General features: G+C 35.1%; 1 long non-coding RNA gene across 6 annotated transcripts in view; it reads left to right on the top strand.

Moving 5' to 3' along the window:
• Positions 1 to 1102: 1102 nt before the first annotated feature.
• LOC143647203 (uncharacterized) overlaps positions 1103 to 15102 on the top strand; it is a 234497-nt gene continuing 220497 nt past the window's right edge. For 4 of the 6 annotated variants that reach the window (XR_013157913.1, XR_013157914.1, XR_013157915.1 and 1 more), the window contains exons 1-2: positions 1103 to 1316; positions 6896 to 6992. This is a non-coding gene — a long non-coding RNA (uncharacterized LOC143647203). The remainder of the gene's footprint in view (positions 1317 to 6895; positions 6993 to 15102) is intronic. The other 2 variants (XR_013157911.1, XR_013157910.1) reach the window with 2 other exon arrangements.

Raw genomic sequence — 15102 nt, 5'->3', positions numbered from 1 at the left:
TTGTCAAATCAATGCCTGTATATTTGTTCATATTTTATTCTGTCAATCAAACAGATGCTATCTTCTTAATAATTTCCCATAGGCCTTTGTTGATTAAAATTTTGTTGGAAGAAACTCATGATTATTTTAGATCCAAACTGTGTATTCAAGGCTACCCATTTAAATTTGACAAAGAACTTTCCTATTGCAAAATTTTGAGGATTTAGAGGGGATTCACTAGAAAACTGAAAGGATAAGAAATCTATTGATTTGGAGACACTCCAGTGGTTCTATGAGTCCACAGTTTCAAAAACCCAAACCATGGATTTCATCTACTGTTAAATAGATGAATTTTTTAGTATCAGAAGATAAGTTTGAATTTCATTCTTCCGAATGAATTTTTTTTTGAATTTTCTTAACTTTGTGGGTTTCAGCCAGATACTTTGCCTTCCTTGAACGTATTTTCATGTGGTTTTTTAATATTTATACAAAATTATTTCCCATTAGTTCTCTAATTTTAATTGTTGGTAACCATTTCAGTGTGTAGCCATTACATGGTGCAGGAATGATTTATTCACATTAATGTCTGAGGAGACCATGACCCATTTCATTTGCTACGTGGTAAGCCCTGGTATTCATGGAGGCTTTCCGAATAGTTCTGATGAAGTCTTAAAGCGCATGTAATTCTGAAAACAAATTACCATTCAGTAAGACTTATACAGGATGGTAAGCCCCACATGGCAAAAGGTTTCTAAAAAATTCCATAAACATTAAGCATATTTATGTCATAGCATTAAGTTTGGTCAATTTGAAACTTACTGTATTGTAGTATAAGAGGTATTTTGTTTGCTTGTGTTTACTTTCTCAGGAGTAAATGCGTTTTGGTTAACCACAATGGCAAACTTAGTCAAGACATTTATGTCAACAAATCCTACTGCTTAACAAAGTCACATTCTTAGTTTCTAGGACAGCAGACTGGATTCTAAGTAATAAGGTGTTTATAAGGCATGCTATAAATCTGGGACTATAAACATGTCTACTTTTCTGTTAAACCTGCTGCTGTGCATGAGTACAATAAGCTCTTTTCAGTTTTATGGTAGCCAGAATGTTAGCATGCCAGCCTTGATTACTGTTGATTCTACTGTTCCCAAAGCCTCCTACCAAGCTCTTGACCCAAGTCACGCTCCCTGGTGATGTCATAATGCTGCTTAGAATTTGCTCATTCACTGTACCTGCAGGGATGTCCCAAGAGTCACATACCTTCCCTATTAATCACAAGCTGGTTGGAGAATAACACCTTGAAAAAATTAGGAACTCTCCTTCTCCTGATTTCAAAGGTATCACATTTTTAGATTGTTCAAAATAAGTGTATAGATATAGTAAAATGACTATTACTATTAGAGTAACTATTTTTAATATGGCTTTTTCTCAAGTGTCAGCAGTACTAATTTTGGTTGTTTTGACAAAAACCAGGATTTTCTCTGCATTCATAAGAAAAACATTTCTATTCAACATATATTTATGAAACACAGAGCCTGGCATTTGAGATTATCCCCATGGTTACTGATGTCAAACATCTAGAGGAAAAGAGAGGAAACTAGACATAGCTCTGGATATTTAAAATACATGATGTCAAATATATCTATTCAGGAAAATCTGACCAATTTTAACATCTTCACTTTTCATCCAAATGTTAGGCATTTATATACATAAACTTTGAATCTTGCCTTTCTTTACATTTTAATACCAGAACCAAAATACTCAGAGCATAATGTTCCTTAGGTCTTATTAGTTGGACCAATATTTAAAACAACCCCCCCCCAAAAAAGTCTTTAAAACCACTGATTTTGAACTCAGTCCAAAACAAATAGCTCATGTATTTGTATACTTTTTGTTTCTCAGATGAACACTAACAAGGTAACTTTGGTGTTTTAATCAGGCATGAACAATGGTCCAAATACAAATGACTAAAACCACAAGTTAATTTCCCATGAACTATGATAGGCTCAAAACTTACACTATCTTTTATTATAAGCTATCCTTTTCCTCTCTACACTTTATATTTAATAAAACAGAGTTTTTAGATTGAAAATTTTATTCTACTACCTTCAGGAAGAACTTCATCAGCAACTGAAATATTTAACCAAAGATTTAGAGGTTATTTCTGAACAGTTCAAGTTTTTTGCCCACATTTATACATACCTATTTGCCATTTAACACAACTAATGTATAATGTTTGGCAATTAATACAAACTCGCCCAAAAAAAGTCCCTTAAATTGTTTTTCAAGTGAGTGATATATAAGCATTTTCAAAGAGAAAAAAATTGTAAAATCCTCAATGTTAAAATATTTTATGATATTTAAACATTTGTTGATTTTGCATAATAAATCAAAATAAATGTATAAAACAAAAATTATCTGTTCTAGTTTGCTAGCTACCGGAATGCAATATACCAGAAACAGAATGGCTTTTAAAAAGGGGAATTTAATGAGTTGCTAGTTTACAGTTCTAAGGCCAAGAAAATGTCCCAAAAAAGCAAGTCTATAGAAATGTCCCATCAAAGGCATCCTGGGAAAGATACCTTGGTTCAAGAAGGCCAGTGAAGTTCAGGGTCTCTCTCTCAAGCAAGAAGGCAAATGGCAAACACAGTCGCAGTTTCTCTCTCATCTGGAAAGGCACATGGTGAACACAGGGTTCCTCTCTCATCTGGAAGGGCACATGATGGACATGGCATCATCTGCTAGCTTCTTCTCCTGGCTTCTGGTTTCATGAAGCTCCCCGGGAGGCATTTTCCTTCTTCATTTCCAAATGTGACTGGCTTGTGGACTCTCTGCTTCGTGTGCTGCAGCATTCTATGCTCTCTCTGAATCTTCTCATTCTCTAAAATGTTTCCTTTTTTATAGGACTCCAGAAACTTATCAAGACCTACTTTTGGGGGAGAGACATGTCATCACCTAATCCAGTTTAACAACCACTCTTGATTAAATTACATCCCCAGGAAGATGATCTGATTACAGTTTCAAACATACAATATTGAATAGGGATTATTCTGCCTTTATGAAATGGGATTTAGATTAAAACATGGCTTTTCTAGGGGACCTACGTCCTTTCAAACCAACACATGATCATAAATCCATAAAATTCACATTACCTGTGTTAATTTAATATGAGTTACATGATTGTTTTAGAGACTCAAACTCACTACTTAGCCCACAGATATTGTCATCTTTTTTATATGATTAGAGTATAAGCTTCATGAGGTCAGCAACCATGTCTGGTTTTTCTCATCATTGTAAGGTCTTAGGAAATATTTGATGTGAAAATGAGTGAATGATCCATATTAATATGGGAAATTTTAAATATTGAGCAAGTCAAAAATTTTAATACCTCTACACTGAAAACTGCAAACATTTTTGAGAGAAGATCAGAGAAGCCAAGTTAATGGAAGGATATATCCTGTCCATGGATTAGAAATTCTCCATCAAATTTATCTTATCAGTTAAATGTAATCTAGTCAAAATCTCAAGTGATTTTTTTTCAGAAATTAACATGATTCTAAAATTCACAGAGAAATTCAAAGGCCCAAAAACAATCAAGGCAAGCTTGAGAAACAACAATAAAATATATTGGAGGACTTATTACTATATATCACAGGACTTATACTGTATATCATGAATTATACTAATTAGAAGAGTGTGGTATTAATGAAATAAGTAACCTGAGCAGTGAAACCGAACAGAGAATTTATAAATAGAGAAACATATATACATTCATCTGATTTATGTAAAGGTGACACTACAGTGAAGTATGAAAAGGATGTCTTTTTGATAAGTAGTGCTGGTTTGATTGTATATCCATATAAAAAATATTTTTTGACCTTTTTATCATGTTACATACAAAGATCAATTCCAGATTGGTTGCAGATCTAAATGTGAAAGGTAAAACAAATAAAGCCTTTAAAGAAAAGGCAAGAATATCTATGTGACCTTGAGGTAGTCAAATATTACTTAAACAGAATACAAAAAGCACTAATCATAAAAAATTATAATCCATAAATTTATAATAAAACAACAAAAAAGCAACTTAATAAAGAACACAGTGACTTCTGCTTCTGTAATAGACTAATGTTAGCTGGCTGATTCTCACACCTGAAATGACAACAACAACAAATACAAAATACACGGAACAACCATCTTCAAAATGATAAAAATCAGGACAAAGGCAATAATCTCTGAGATAGAGAATAAATGAAGTGAGTCCTACCTTACACCCTGGATAGAGTTTCCATTCCTTAGTGCAAAAAGGGGGAACCCCAGTAAAAGCCAGAGGACTCCCTGAGGTAAAGAAACAGAGTTAAGAATAAAGGAAGTCCAAGAAAGCTAAAGTTCACAGGACAAAGTACTGAAGAGGAGATAGATGCACAGAGAACTCCAGAGATAAGTACTGATTGGAACATGCATATGAGGAAACCACCCAAGGCCAGGAAAAGAATAAGAGAAAATCATAGGGAACAGTGCCCAGCACTCAGACAGGGCCAGAAAAGTGCCTGTTTCCATTAACCAGACTGGAAGACCTTATGATTCACAGGACATGGGGAAATAATCCAAAATGGAGTTACTTCAGTAAAGACAAAAAAAAATAGCCTTAGACTAAATGCTCCTCTGGGTTACAAAACTACTCTTAAAAGGAAAACTCAAAAGAATCAAACTGTTTACATGTACTTTAATGTATCTCAGGACAAATCTTTAGGATATTCCTTGAAATATAATTATATGCAGGACCCCAGAAGGTAAAATCACAATGCCTGGCATCCAATTAAAGATTATTAGACATGCAAAGAATCAGGAAAATACATCTAATAATGAATTCGAAAACAGCCAATTGAAACCAACCCAGAGTGATACAGATGTTAGAATTAGCAGACAGGAACCATAAAGCAGTTATTTTAACTCTGTTCCAAATGTTCAAAACATTAAATAGAGACAGGGAAGATTAGAAAAATCCACAAATCAAGTTTCTAGAGATGAAAATGACAGTTTTTGAGATGAAAACTATACTGTTTAGGATTAGCAGCTGATTAGGCATTTTACAAAACAGGTTAATGAGCTTGAAGGCAAAGTAATGGAAACTATCCAAATGAAACACAGAAAGATGACTTTTTTTTTTTTTTTTTTTGCATGGGCAGGCACTGGGAATCAAACCCAGGTTTCCAGCATGGCAGACAAGACCTGTGCCTGCTGAGTCACCATGGCCCACCCAGAAAGATGACTTTTTAATAAAAATATGCATCAGTGAGCTGTAGAACAACTTCAAGCAGCCTAATATACATAATACTGGAGTCTTCAAAGGAAGGTGGGTGGGGCAGAAAAAATGATGAAGAAACGTCCAGAATTGTTACAAGTGTGATGAAATCTATGAAAAACAGACCCAGGAAGCTCAGCAAACCCCAAGCACAGGAAACATGAAGAAAAACTGTACCAAGTCACATAACAAATTGCTTAAAACCAATAATGAAGAGAAAATCTTAAAAACAGCCATAGAGGGCCCTTTTAAAAAGTCAACCAAGGAGATGGAAAAGTAAGATGCTTCAGGGCTCTGTTCCCCCACAGAATCTTTAAACAACCAACAAAGTCCTGGCAGAAACATCTTTCTCAAAGCTCCATTAGAGAACTGTAGTAGAACAGTGTGGAGCCAGCCTACATTCCCAGTGATCCATGATTCTGGTTCTGAAGGGAGTGGAGTAACCCTTGTGCACATATGGGAAGCATGTATGTCTGGCTGAATCTCTGCTGTGACCTGAGGGACTCACCTCCAAGAACTTGCCCTAAATGAAGATGGCAGCTCACTGAACCCTACTATAGAATGCTGTAGGACAGTCAAATGGCTATCTGGACAAGACAAGGGATTACTAACTATAGGATATACAGTGCAGTGGCCAGACCATGAGGAAACTTTCACAAGGAAGAGGGGACATTCTAATCCTTGTAAATGGGGAGATTCCTAGGGTCATGTGTACCTATACAAGACTAAGCACATGAACAGAAAGGATCTGGGAGGCTCCTACAAGCTAGTCTCTCAACTCATTATATAGATAAGCCCTGAAGGAGAACACTGTTATATGTTAATCTGCAAAGGCTGGAAAAGGTATTTTATGTTTTTCCATTTTTTAAATTATCTCCTGGCATTCAAGGAAAACTCTGGTATAACACTAGCTGGATACAAAATAAAGGGAGCACACCTCAGAGCCTATTCCTGTGATCACACATTAAAATATGAAAATGTCCAGGTTTCAGCAAAACATACAAAGATATAGGAAGTGATGGTCCAGGGAAGGAGAAGATTAAATCATTTTAATCATTGATGAGGAGGACCAGACCTGAGACATACCAGACAGAGCTTTTTAAAATGGTCCTAAATAAAGTTCCAAGAGCTAATGGAAAACATGAACAAAATACTAAAGGGAAATGATAGATGAATTCACACAGAAAAATCAACAGAAGAATGGAAATCATGAAAAGAAACCAAACCAAGTTGAAGACCACAGTAGTAGAAATTTTAAAAATACCTATAGTTTTTCAACAGCAGATTTTGAGCTGGAAGAATAAAGAACCAGTGAACATTAAGATAAGACAAATGAAATCCAACCAAAAATTTTATACCTGGCAACACTGTCTTTCCATATGAGAGAGATTAAGAAATTCCCAGATTAAAAACAAAACTTCTGAGTTTTTCAGCACTAACCCAGGCCTGCAAGGAGATGCTAAAGAGAGTTTTGTAGGTTGAAAGGAAAGGATAATAGATAACAGATTGAAGCCACATGAAAAATAAAGATGTTTGGTAAGGGTTTCAGCAGGGGTAAATATAAATGCCCATATTGTATTTTGGGTTTGTAACTCCACTTTTTTCTTCCTACAGGATCTAAAAAAAGCAAATGCATAATATGAAATGAGAAATCAGTGATTTTGGAGTCCATAATGTATAAACATGTAATTTGTGACAAGAATACATAAAGGTGGGTAAATGGAGGGGTATACGAGCATTGTTCGTACACTATTAAAGTTAAGTTTGTAGCAAACAAAGGAGATTGTCGCAGCTTTAAAATGTTAAATTTAATCTTAATGATAACTACAGAGAATGTATTGGATAATATGCAAGCTCACAGAGACAGAAATTATAGTACATTTTGACATGGGCAGGGGACAGGAGAATGTGGAATCAGTGCAAAACAGGTATAGGATTTCTGTTTGGGGAGACGGGAACATTTTAGTAATGGAAGTTGGTGAGGGCACCAGAACACAGTGAATGTGATTAATCCAATTGAATGGTATTCTTGGGAGTGGTTGACATGAGAATATTAATGTTGTATGGATATTGCCACACACATAAAAGAAAGAACAACAAAGAGACAATGACAACTAAAGGCAATAACAAGGGAGAGAAGACTCAAGAGGACATTGTTGGAAAATTTGAAAAATTTAACATATAGGTTTTACAATGGATGGAGGTGACCTAAGGACACACAACTGATGAAAGGAAGGGAGAACTTCCCCGGTGGCTGCCCATGTAAAAAAAAGAAAAGAAGGGGGAACTGTGGTATATGCATACAATGGACCGTTAAGCAGCTGCAAGAAGAAATGAAATTGTGAGGCATGCGACTAGATGAATGAAACTTGTAAGTTGAATGAAATTACCAGAAATGAAAATACGAATATAACACCTCACTAATGTGGGCTAACTATAACTTGTCAACTCTGAGACTTGAATTCAAGAGCAGGTTTTGAATTAGGTTATCAGGTGAAGGCCTACTTTAAAGTCCCTAGATTGTAACCTCTTACACAGTCACATCTATTCGGGAGTTGTAACTGCTATTTCTAAATTCTGAGATGCTGAGTTCTTTGTGTATAACCTGGTTGTTCCCTGAAACTTTGTATTCGTATGATGCCTGAGACTCAGAGCTAGAGCTCTGCAGCTATGAAAGTCAGCATTACCCCGTACAGCAACTGTTAAAAACAATGAAAAAGTGGTCAAACTTCAATTAGAGATATGAATGAAACTGATCTGGGTAGGACTAAGATAATTCAGACCAAAGGTTAGAGGATGATATTAACTGTATTTTAAAACTTCAACTTCTGAGTGAGATGAAAGAAAGAGATTTGATTTATTTGATGCAAAATTTGTATTTTTGGTAATACATTCCTTTACCTTGTATGGTCAGCTTATTCATACACCATTAACTTCATGGGATCTTAAATTGGGAGTGAGATCTTGTTGGTTTGTACAGGTTGGTGTGATGCCCCAATACATCCCAGAATAATATGGGCAGAAGATTAAAAATATTTTCAAAGCCCCCTTGAAGGACTGGGAAAAGAGGTGAAAATATTAAACTTCCCACCTGTGTACGACTAAATATTCTCACAAACATTGGAGACTTACAATTTGATGGCCAAGCCCTCAATCTTGGGGCTTGCCCTTATGAAACTTATCCGTGCAAAGAAGGAATCTAAGTCTACTTATGATTATGCTGAGTCCCCTCCAGAGAACCTCTTTTGTTGCTTAAATGTGGACTTTCACTCTAAGCTAACTCCACAGGTGAACTCACTGTCCTCCCCCACTATATGGGATATGACTCCCAAGGGTATAAATCTCCCTGGCAACATGAGACATGACCCCCAGGGATGAATCTGGCTCTGGTATCATGGGATTGAGAAAGACTTACTGACCAAAAGGGAGAAGATAAATGAATCAAATTAATGTTTCAGTGACTGAAAGATTTCAAATAGAGTTGAGAGATCATTCTGGAGGTTATTCTTATGCAGTATACAGATATCCGTTTTCATTTTGGAGGGTATTGAAGTAGCTAGAGGAAAGTACATGAAACTGTTGAACTGTAGTCCAATAGCCTTGATTCTTGAAGATGACTGAATACCTATAGAGTTTTTAAGGTGTTGCTGTGTGACTCTGAAAACCTTGTGGCTGACTCTCCCATAATCCAGTGTTTGGCCAGATGACTAAGGAAAAAAAAAGGCCAAAAATAAACAAATAATAGAGGGAGGGGTGTGTGAATGTTTTGGGTGTTCTTTTTCACTTTTATTCTTTATTGTTTTTGAAGTAATGAAAATAATCAAAAATGGATTGTGATGAATACACAGCTATATGATGATACTGTGAACCACTGATTGTACAATTTGGATGATTATATGGTATTTGAATATCTAATATATCTCAATAAAATTGCATTAAAAATTAGCATATAGACATATAGCATGCAAAGCTCACACAGACTATGAGCTTTATATCAATGGTGAATTTCTTGAACTTGAGAGCTGTATTGCAGGTGGATACATGGTGAGTATTCTTGTTCTTGAGAAATGTGCTTGGAAGTATTAAGTATTCAGGGAATGTGATGTATACAACCTACACTCAAGCATTCAGAAAATAGATTAATGAATAGATAGATAATGGGTGAATGGACAAATGGATGTGTTGATGGATTGATGGATAGATAGGTAGAATCATCCCATGGCTTTAGTAAGCGCTATGGCTACATAGCATGTGGATGTTGAGCCAACACAATCTGTGGTCTTCTCAAGTAGGTTATGCTTTGAAGAACCAGCACACCCACACATTGTTAAAGTGGGGTCCCTAATTTTAAAAAGTTTTATTTTAGTATACCTTCTAGACAATTCTGTTCTATAAAACCTCTGTCAGAAAATAGTGGAGACTGTGCAGAAAAACGATAAGGCCAGATGAACAACTCCAGATTTTCTGCAGTAACTCATAGCTGTCCAAGAGAGTAGAGGTGGAGAGCCCTCCCCCTTCAATCTTGCAATATTTCCTAACTTTTTCCCCTCTCCCACGAGATATCTGTTCCTTTCAGCAGATCCTGGTGATCTTACCCAAACCCTTTAATTTGTTTCATAGAAATTTAAGTAAAATGTCTTTTTAACTAGAGCATACTAATTGCATCTTCATCTCTTTGGGATGTTATTGAATGCTACTATTTCACACACTATTTTGCAAATTTGCTCTTCGAGGTTATAAGGTTGTCTGCTTCCACCTTAAATGCCTCCAGACTCAGTTTTTGTTTTAGTTTGTTCTTTCTTTCTTCCAGATCAGTGTTATTTGTCACTTCAGGTTGCCCAAATTGTTCTTGATTTATGAAAGCCCTCTTTCAGCTTCCTCTTATTTGTTGCCTCCTTTGGAGTCTCAAGTCAGAAATCAGATTTCTAGGCTTATTAAAATTCTGCATAAAATAAGAACTGACTTTTCAGTGAAATTGAGGACATGAGCTAGTGTTGCTGGAAGCTACTTCAGTAGATTTCAGATCTTTCCCCTTCTTTTCAGGTACTTGTTAGCCATAGCTAAAAATGAAAGATGACTGATAAGTGGGTCAGTATCATAATAGAATTAACAAAAGAACAGGATATGGACAACTACCAACCCCAGCACTAGTTATTCAGTAGGGAAATTGGGCCATCACTGAGGTCTAAGTAAACTTCCTTTACATTGCCTCAAGGCAAACGCTATAATGTTTTGAATCGAAAGCTGCACTGAAAAGCCCTGTAGGCTTGCTGCAGTTCTCCAAATCTAAGAGTAGACAGAGATTTCATTCTTTTTAAGTGTTATATTGCCAAGAATGCCTGTTGACTTGCAAATATTCTTGGAAGTGATATCATTATAAGCTAATCAGCATCAATATCTGTCTATGGAATAGTTTCTCCCATTTGGTAGCCTATCTGCACACAAAACCCAGACAGAACACAGGCTGGCAATTTGAGAGATATGTGGTGCTTGATAGCCAGCATAAGGGTCTTGAGGCCTGGAAATGAGAGGATGGAGAGGGAGGAGTCCAAGGAGGAAAAGGGAAAAGCATTAAGCAACTTCACTTCCTTCATGATTTTGCTACAGATAGCTATAGACATATGCATGCTTATTTTATAATCTCAAAATTATATGAAAAGAAAAGTTATATACAATTCTTATAGATCTCATTAGAAAGAAAATCTCTCTGCTCAGCTTTCTTCTGAATTTTTATAAATCTACGAAATTCATGCAGACATAATCTCAAACTAAGAATACCTCAAACATAGATCCCCTTAAGGGAGCTGCCTACATTTTGAAAGAATGCTAAGGCAAAGCAGTTCTTCATATTATATGTGAAGAATATTTTTATACTTGTTTAAGTAATGAAAGAAAATTGCTTAGCAGAGATTGAGCAGATACTCACCAAACTTGTTTATTCTTCCTGGACACACAGCTAAATTACATTTCCTGGACCCTTTATATTCTAGACTATGTAACTAATTCTTACTCATGGAATGAATAGAAATGAATAAATTAAGAATATAACTTACATCCATCATTGCTTCATCTTCCTTTCATCAACTGAGGCCACATGTTGTAGATAATGTGGCCACAGCATAGAAAGGCCTGGGTCCTTGAATAACTGCATGGAGGAGAACCCCCTACTAACCTCATTGGGTTTTTAAGTGAGAAATCAAAGTTTATTGGATTAAGCACTGAGAGTTTGGGTTTGCTTATTTTACAGCTAGCATTATTTTACCCTGCTTAAAAATACATCACTTTTGAGTGAAAAAAAAGGAATTCACTTATTCATTGTTGTTCTAATCTACTAAATTGTGGGATAGTTTGTAATTCAGCAGTAGATAACTAACACAGATATCCCTTGAGAACTTGGAAGTAAAGGAATAAATATTAACCACTGATGGTTCAACTCGGTAAAATTTTAAAAAAATTAAAATGAAGTAGCTATTATCAGCACTATGCCCATAAAACAAAAGGTACTTTAGGGATGCAGCAAAGGTATTGCTGAGAGGGAAATTTATAGTTCCAAATGCCTACTTTAAAAAAGAAGAAAGAGCTCAAATCAAAGACCTAATTACACACCTTGAAGAGCTACAAAAGGAACAGAAAACTAATCCCAAAGCAAGCAGAAAATAAACAACAAAGTTTAGAGTAAAAATAAATGAAATTGAAAATAAAAAATCAGTTGAGAGAATTAACAAAACCAAAATTTAGCTCTTTGAGAGGATCAATAAAATAGACAAACCCTCAGCTAGAATGACAAAGAAAGAAGGAGACAAGATGATAATAAAATCAAATGAGAGGAGTGACATTACTACTAACCCCACAGCAATGAAATGAATCATAAGAGGATACTATGGAAAACAGTATGTCAACAAATTAGACAACACAGTTGAAATGGGCAAATTCCTAGAAACACATGAACAACCTACACTGACTCTATAAAGAAATGGAAGACCTTAATAGACCAATAACAAGTAAAGAGATTGAATTGGTTATCAAAAACCTCCCAATAAAGAAAACCCCAAACCAGATGCCTTCACAGGTGAATTCTACCAATCCTTCCAAGAAGATTTAATACCAGATCTGTTCAAACTGTTCCACAAACTACAATGAAAGAAAATTACAGACTAGTTTAGATGCAAAAATCTTCAACAAAATACTTTCAAATCGAATTCAACAGCACATTAAAATAATTTACACCATGATCAAGTGGGTTTTATCCCAGGTATGCAAAGGGTGCCTCAGCTCGAGAAAATCAATTCATGTAGTACTTCATGTTAACAAATCAAAGGGACAAAAACACTTGATCATCTCAGTTGATGCAGAAGAGTGATTTGACAAAATCCAACATCCTTTCTTGATAAAAACACTTCAAACAATAGGAATAGAAGGAAACTTCTTCAACATGATAAAGGCATAAATGGAAAACCAAAGCTAATGTCATACTCAATGGTGAAAGACTGAAAGCTTTCACTCTAAGATCTGCAACAAGAAAAGAAAATGCACATTGTCACCATTGTAACTCAATATTATGCTGGAATTCTAGCTAGAGCAGTTAGGCAAGAAAAAGAGATAAAAGGCATCTACATTGGAAAGGAAAAGTAAAACTTTCACTGTTTGTAGATGACATGATCCTATATACAGAAACTCCCCAAAATTCTACAACAAAACAACTAGAGCTTTAATGAACTTTAAGAAAGTGGCAGTACACAAGATCAACACACAGAAATCAGTCATGTTTCTATACACTAGTAATAGACAATCTGAGGCAGAAATTAAAAAAAAAATTCCATTTACAATAGCAACTAAAATAATCAATATCTAGGAATATATTTAACCAAGGAGGTAAGGGATTTGTACCCAGAAAACTACAAAACATTGCTAAAAGAAACTAAGAAGGTCTAGATAAATGGAAGAGTATTCCATGTTCATGGATTGAAAGACTAAATATCATTAAGATGTTGATTCTACCCAAAGTGATTTACAAATTCAGCACACGTCAAACAAAATTCTGCCCTAATTGCAGAAATGGAAAAGCCAATTATCAAATTTATGTGGAAGTGTAAGGAGACCTGAGTATACAAAATCATATAAAAAAAAAAAAAGGAAGAAGGTTGGAGGACTCACACTTCCTGTCTTTAAAACATATTACAAAGCTACAATGGTCAAAACAACATGGTAAAGGCATAAAACTAGATATATTGACCAATGAAATTTATTTCAGAGTTCAGAAATAGACCCTTACATCTATGGCCAATTGATAATTGACAAGGTGGCCAAGTCCACTCTACTTAGACAGACTAATCTGTTCAACAAATGGTTCTGGTAGAATTAAATATCCATATGCAAAAGAATGAAAGAGGTCCCCTAACTCACACCTTCTACAAAAATTAACTCAAAATGAGTCAAAGACCTAAAATAAGATCCCAGTACCATAAAATTCATAGAAAAAAATGTAAGCAAGCATCTTCAAGATTTTATGGTAAGCAATGGTTTCTTAGAAACCACCCAAAGCACAAACTATGAAAGAAAAAATAAATGGGACTTCAACAAAACTTAAAAGTTTATCAAGGACTTTGTCAAGAAAGTGAAAAGGCAACCTACGCAATGGGAGAAAATACTTAGGAACCATATATCTCATAAGGATTTAATATCCAGAATATATAAATAAATCCTACAGCTCAACAATTAAAAGAAAACAACACAATTAAAAATGGGCAAAGAACTTGGAATAGATATTTTTCCAAAGAGGAAATACGAATGGCTAAAAAGTACATGAAAATATGCTCAATATCACTAGCTATTAGGGAAATGCAAATCAAAACCATATGACATATTCTTTCACCCCTACTAGAATGACCACTATTAAAAAAAAAAAAAGGAACAGAAAACTAGAAGAGTTAGAGAGGATGTGGAGAAATAGGAATACTCATTCACTGCTGGTAGGAATGTAAAATGGTGCAGCCTCTGTGGAAGACAGTTTGGCTGTTCCTCAGAAAGCCAAGTATAGAATTACCATATGATCTGGCAATCCTGCTATTAGGTACATACACAGAAGAACTGAAAGCAGGGACCTGAAGAGATATTTGCATACTGATGTTCATGTGTCATTATTCACAATTGCCAAAAAGGGGAAGCAACCCAAGTGCCTACCAACTGGTGAATGGATAAACAAAATGTGGCATATAAATATGATGGAATATTATTCAGCTCTAGGAAGGAATGAAGTCCTGATACATGTGAAACATGGATAAACCTTGAAGTCATTGTGTTGAATGAAATAAGCCAGGCACAAAAGGACAAATATTTTATTATCTCACTGACATGAATTATAGCTAGCAAACTCAGAGTTTGAAACTAGAATATAGGTTACTAGGTCATAGGATAGTGGTAGAGAATGGGTAACTGTTGTTAAATTTGTGCAGAATTTCAAATAAATCAATTGTAAATGTTTGGAAATGCATAGAGTGATAGTAGCACATTATTGTGAATGTAGTTAACAGCAAAGAATTGTGTGTTTGAATGCAGTGAAGTGGAAATTATAGGTCGTGTATTTTACTAGGAGGAAAGTTAGAGAATAAAACATGGAATTTATAACACAGTGAACCCTACTATGAACAATGACTGTGGTTAATAGTACCAATATAAAAATGTTCTTTCAATTATAACAAATGTGTGTCACTATTACAAGGTGTTAGTAATAGGATGGAATATGGGAAAAATATACCATATGCAACTATGGATTATAGTCAGTAGTAATATATTAATATTCTATCAGTGACTGTAACTAAGGT

This window comes from Tamandua tetradactyla, chromosome 9 (assembly GCF_023851605.1).
Source record: "Tamandua tetradactyla isolate mTamTet1 chromosome 9, mTamTet1.pri, whole genome shotgun sequence".
NCBI classification, from domain to species: domain Eukaryota; kingdom Metazoa; phylum Chordata; class Mammalia; order Pilosa; family Myrmecophagidae; genus Tamandua; species Tamandua tetradactyla.
The sequence above is the reverse complement of the archived record's forward strand: the minus strand, read 5'-3'. Positions and strand labels throughout refer to the sequence as shown.